This window comes from Rhinichthys klamathensis, unplaced genomic scaffold (assembly GCF_029890125.1).
Source record: "Rhinichthys klamathensis goyatoka isolate OS25496 unplaced genomic scaffold, OSU_Roscu_1.1 h1tg000229l_1, whole genome shotgun sequence".
Classification (NCBI taxonomy): Eukaryota; Metazoa; Chordata; class Actinopteri; order Cypriniformes; family Leuciscidae; genus Rhinichthys; species Rhinichthys klamathensis.
In genome coordinates this window covers 2,686,314-2,692,913 of record NW_026606753.1, presented here as the reverse complement: position 1 = coordinate 2,692,913, position 6,600 = coordinate 2,686,314, and the positions used below count along the sequence as shown (strand labels likewise).

Here is a 6,600-nt window from a genome sequence, read left to right as displayed (position 1 = left end):
TCTCTTATGCTCATCAAGACTACATTTGATTCAGAATATAGTAATTGCAGTAATATAGTGAAATATTACAATTTAAACCATTCTAAAATGCAGATGTAAAGCTGAATTTTCAGCAGCCATTACACCAGTGTCACGTGTACTTCAGCAGTGCTGAGTAGATTACTTCCAAACTAATCCATTACTGAATACAAATTACATGATCAAAATCGTGATTAGTAACGTAACATTACACATTTTAGGTAAACATCTGATTACTTTTGACCTTATTTATCACATTGATTTGTAGAATAATCTTGTAGCATATTGATATAAAAATGCAAAGAGAAAGAAAATGCATTCCACTCTTTGTTAACGAGAAGTGTATTAAACATGTCTTTCTAAGGCCCTTGCACACTGAGTCCGACACTTTCGCACGTTAAAAAATAAATACGACCTCACGGTATGTCAATCACGCTTGCACACTGTCTCCGAACCTTTCGTCCGTCATAAAAAAAATCGGGATTTTCTGCGTTTTTCGAATCCGTAGCAAGCAGTTGGTGTTCAGAATAGTGTTTTGACAATTCAGAGCCACCGAATCACGAACACGAAAAAAAAAAAAAAAAAAACGCATACGAAAATGTCGGACTCAGTGTGCAATTAAGGGCCTTGGGGTTGTGCAGCTCGTAAATTAACGAAAAGCTAATAATTAAACCTTAAAAAAGTTAAATTTAAAGAACTGTTTTTAAATAAAAATAAAACACTAAACTAAAAAAAATATTTTTACTTGTTTATGGTGAATAATGACATGTTTTTTTAAAATGTTATTTGATTGAAAGAAGTTTCTTATGCTCATCAAGACTACATTTGACAAACTGCGACTTTCTTGACTTTCATATCTTTTAAATTGACAAACATCATATGTGCACAGTTCAGACGGAATAAAAATAAGTTGTCTCTCGCCATTGATACCATCCCAGCTAACACACGACGTCGCAGTTACGTAATCTATTCGTACTTTTTGGTAATTTCATGACTTACCAACTGACAACGTAGTCTCGACGTCGCATGTCTGTAATTTTATTACCATCAAATTACCAACTGACAACGTCGTCAGTACGGTCTCCTAAGGTTATAAGATAACCAACAACGTCGCAGATACGTACTCTAATCGTAATTACTTGGTAATTTTATGACTTACTGGCAACGTAACTACAACGTCGCATGCCCGTAATTTCATTACCATCATATGACCAAACCACAATAACGTCGTCAGTACGGTCTCCTAAGGTTATAAGATAACCAACAACGTCGCAGATACGTACTCTAATCGTAATTACTTGGAAATGTTATGACTTACTGGCAACGTAACTACAACGTCGCATGCCCGTAATTTCATTACCATCATATGACCAAACCACAACGTCGCCAGTACGTCCTCCTAAGGTTATAAAATAACCAACAACGTCGCAGATACGTACTCTAATCGTAATAACTTGGTAATTTTATGACTTACTGGCAACGAAACTGCAACGTCACGGGCCCGTAATTTCATTACCATCTTTAATTTATATAAAGATAGTGCTTAATTCATATTCTCTTTTAATGTAATATATATATATATATATATATATATATATATATATATATATATATATATATATATATATATATATATATATATAATACAGATGTCTTGAAATTGCTTTACAATAAAAATAAAAGCAAAATGGTATAAAAAAATAAAGCATAATTGTGAAGTGAATGGGTCATAGAACTACACAATGAGTTTTAAATTTATTATTTAAAATTAATGATATTTTAAATTGTTAAATGTTATAATTCTAGATGTTTATTTAAATGCTGCGTGCCTTTTTTACGTGTTCTATGGTTTCAATGGGCGTACGTGCGCGTAAACATTGAGTCGCATTCAAAGCTATCTGATTCAAAGACAGGAGCGCGCGAGAGCAGATGGAAACCATGGAAACGAGGAAACCTCATCAACTGACAAACAGCAAAACTAGCGTTTCTCACTGTTGTTTTCACTGCTTTCAGGTAAGTTTAGTTACCAAAATCACACAAATAATACATACAAACGTTCCTGACATCTTTCTTACGTGTAACTGATACACTTCTGTTGAATATTTACTTTATAGAAATGGTTTTGTGTCCTAACGGAAAAAGTCCGTTAGCATCTCAACCGTTTTCAGAAGAGCTAAGTTAAGTTTACGTTACAATTGAGCTCTTGTTTTACATAAGTTTGGGTTTTTAACCACATTTTTGTGTTGATAACAGTTTTTGATAGTTTTGTTTTGCTGGTAATTTGTCAATGGGTGATTGGAAGTAAGCTAATTTATTTAACCTGAAATAATTCACTGTAACGTACTGTTAATGACGTCACTTACAAAGATAGAAAGGGGGAATTATTGTTTAATCATGATAATAATTTCATATGCATTTATTGCACAATATATTACCTTAAGATTTTTTCTGCATTTCATCTCTGCTCTAGCTTGCTTCCTTGTAATAAACCCTTTGTTCTATTGTAAATTCTATGTAACATTGTTGGCTCTGTGTCTGTGACACATTGCATGTTATTTTCTAGAAGATCATCATGCTGATGGCCTGCTGCACCCCCTGTCCAAGACAACCTCCACGGCTATGAACTCGACTATTAAGCAAAACCTCAAACATACTGTTCAATAGTTGTGGGTCTGTAGGATTTATGCTTTTGAATGAAGTCTCACACTTTAAATGCATTAACCAGTTTTTTTCACTGACATTGTCCTTGAGAAGCCTGTAGGCTAAATAATCAGCTAAACAATAGGCCTCAGGCGGCAAATATAATGTTATAATGGTCATAGTGATAATTCATTTAACTATTATGATGACAGGATATCATGGTCATTGGTATATATATATATTTTTTTTTTCTCTAGGTGTGTTTTTAATTATGTTGGCCAATGAGACAGACACCATACTGTCCAACTCAAAGGTATTTTTTATGTATTTTTTACTGGTAAATACTGAAATTCTTTTTACTTTTAAATGCTGAATTCAGGGAGTCGACCACTTTAGGCACGCAAGTTATTTTTCACAGATATCTGTCCAGTTTACTCATGGCTCATACTCTTAGCCTTTAAAATGTTTGAATGTATATCCGCAATACAATATCAGGGGGTAAAGATATCATTAGAGTTTTTAAAGTTATGGCTATGCTCTTGTTACCAGATGAGATATCTTTGACCCTGTGATTCTTCAGGACGAGATCTTGATGCCATCAACACTCAGTACATGACGAAGGTGAGTTTCACAATAGCTGCCACTATCACAAACCAAGAGACAGAACACAACAGGCCTTCATCCATATGTAGGGATAGGTTCCGAAACCCGGTATTAAACATTAAACGGGCCCTGGGGCCAAATTAAGGAAGACCGCATAAGCCCAGACATTATCGGTTCTGCTGACGGTACTGAAGAAATTACACACACTATTTATTATAGACATTGTCTTGCAAATTCTGTGAGGATTAGGAGGGGTGTTTTAAACAGTCTTCATACAACATGTGTTTTTCAGGCTGGTTGTTTGTAATTTTGTAAGAGTAGGGAGAGGCTGTACCTCAGTGAAGACTTATTTTACATTCGATAATTCAATTTCCGTACCTGATAAGTTAGATTTTCCTAAAAAACATCATGCACTGCTTATTTCAGTTGTATTTTTCTTCTATTGAATTTATCCATGCTTGTAATTTGTTTATAATTTTCAATGCAATTCACTCCTCTAAATAAATAATCTCTTGAAATTTGTTTTTATATCGCAATATATATAGCAGCAGATAAACAAAATATTTTATTTAAGGTTTTCAATATTGTGCAGCCCTAATATTAAGCATGTAACCTAACCCTAATTTTAAATTGAACCTGGAATGATAATTTGTGATACCAGATGAGATGTATGTATGATAGATTTTGAACTGTACTATGTTTGTATTGCAGGTTTTCTGGGATCCGCAGCGGAAGGCATCAAGGCGTGAGATGTTGGCCTGGACTGATGTACCTGAACACCACACCGACCTCTGCTTTTGCATGGATGGCTGATTACTACTATGTTCTGTATAGGTTTTATTATAGCAAAACTGAGCACCTGTGACAGTGGAATCTGTAGGTGTAAAGTAGTCAGACATCAGTACATTTAAAGTCACAGAGAGAAAGTTTTTTTATTTTTTTATAGAAGTTTCAAACTTTTTTCTCTTTTTCACAAAAAACACTGCAGTAACAGCTTTTCAAATTCTTCATTGGAGGTGCACAAATACTTTTATTTTTTTTCAAATCACAAAGTAAGAAATGTATGCTGACATTTAAGGCGCGGCCACACAGGGGGTTTGAGCATATGTGACTGTGAATAAAAAGTGAAGTGTGACCACATGAGAATAGCCAAACAGTATAGATGATCACAAAATTATACACCAAGAAATGTGCAGAATTGGCCAAAATGTTACTGTTTATCAACAAAAATATGACCCTATGAGTTTGGTAATTTGTAGAATAGGATTTGTGCACCTGCAATGAAGAATTTAAAAAGGTGTAACTGATGTGTTGTGTTTGTGAGAGATAAAGGAAAGAAAAAGAGGTTTGCAACTCATAAAACATTTTCTCGAAGACTTAAAATCTACAAATTGCACTGTTATAGGGACTCTGTTTTGCTTCAATAATACTAGATATAATACAGTGTCAATCTTATTAACTACTATTTATTTTGTATAAAATCATATACAGTACTGGTCAAAAGTTTGGAAACATTACTATTCTGCTTATCAAGCTTGCATTTATTTGACAAAAAAAAACAAAAAAAACATTATTATCATAATGTAAAACAGCTGTTTTCTATGTGAAAATATAGTAGTGTAATTTATTCCTGTGTATAATATTATTATATCATGTAACACTGAAGACTGGATTAATGATTCTGAAAATTCAGCTTTGCATCACAGGATTAAATTATATTTTTAAGTATATTAAAATAGAAAAACCGTATTTTAATTATATTAATATAAAACCTTCTTCATTTAAATGCTTATAAACCTGTTTGTACACTGTTTTTGCTGTTGTTTGTGCTTTGTTCTATAGTAAATGAACTGAATTAACCAAATACTGAGTCTGTATCTTTCGTATGTCGTTGAAAAGTTAAAAAAATAGTTGTGGGCAAATGTGGACAAGTTAAATTAGACCACTGCTTGTCCGCCCATATTAATTAAAACTAAAATGACCAACTGGTTACCAACACACGACTATTGATCCACGACGTTGCCACAACGTCGCAGTTACTTACTGACAACGTTGCAAAGTTACGTTGTAACAACGTATCTGGGAATTTCACTTTTCCGGTTGCCACTACGTAACTAATTACGTCGCCACGACGAAAGTTTGGTCACCAGATTACGTTGCAGTTACGTAACAGTTACGTATTTGTGTTAGCTGGGATACTTTTTTCCGAAATTGGGCTCATGGGACCTTATTTCGGAAAAAATATGTATGCCAGTCTGGTGCAAAACACTCAGGCAATTTAAACGATAAAATTAGGCATCTACTGCCGTTTTGTGAATATAAAGTGATCATGTAATCAATAAAAAAAAAAAACCTGTAGTAGCCTGAGTATTTTAAAATCTACTTACAAGTAGGCCTACCTATATTTTATTTTAGGAATCTGATTACATAATTCAGATACATTACTACCCACCTGCACCCTTCAGAAATCATTCTGAAGCATCTCAATTTAAATAGTGATGGGCGTTTTCGAAACACTGCTTCCTGAAGCTTCGAAACCTTTGTGAATCTTTTGTTTCGAACCAGTGAACCAGAGCAAGAGTCACGTGATTTCAGTAAAATGTCAATGGTTAAATGATTAGCCAAACCAGTGTATTGTTTTTACCTGATCTCTGATCGATTTTATACATTTGTGGACATTTTTGTTGACACATTTGTATAATACTAGTCTCTTGGCCTGATTAACCAAGCTCTCCATAATAAAAAAAAAAAAAAAAGAACTAGTAATTTAATAAAAATAACACATTTATACCGTCATTTCATATTTAATGGTATTAGATTATTTGTTAATTCCATTTAATAGATTACACTTTCAATAAAACATTCTGTGAAATGTTTTTCACTGAGTTTTCGATGCATTTACACCATTCTGACCAGCAGGCGTCACCAGCGTGTGGCGTTTCGAGAGCTTCAAAACTGCTACGGTTGTTTCTCCCATCAGTTTAAACACTTTCATACTCCAGACCAGTTGGTGGCAATAGTACACTTTGGTCGCCATAAACATCACAACAAGAAGAGGAGTACAGAGTCTGTTTACCGTACGTGTAGATTTTTTTAATCGTTTGTTTCATTTTTCTGGATGTGCTCACGCAGAGTGGGAATTATAGTCCCAAATTCACGCGCAATTAAAAGTGTAACGTTATTGTTGTTTCTTTCCTTTGATTTATTTTATGTTATTATACAGATTATACAAGGCTGTTTAATATTGTTGTGGAATGCTAAATGGCACGGTGACTATAATACACTATCATTATCTAAGGATGGAAATCCATTTATTTAGAAAATAAGAACTCTGTGTTT

At 33.8% G+C, this 6,600-nt stretch overlaps 1 long non-coding RNA gene across 1 annotated transcript; it reads left to right on the top strand.

Annotated features, from left to right (window-relative positions):
* Positions 1-3,005: 3,005 nt before the first annotated feature.
* LOC130099432 (uncharacterized) lies at positions 3,006-4,217 on the top strand. The gene is made up of 2 exons (XR_008808384.1): positions 3,006-3,279; positions 3,973-4,217. It is a non-coding gene; the product is annotated as an uncharacterized LOC130099432 (long non-coding RNA).
* The last annotated feature ends 2,383 nt before the right edge of the window (positions 4,218-6,600 follow it).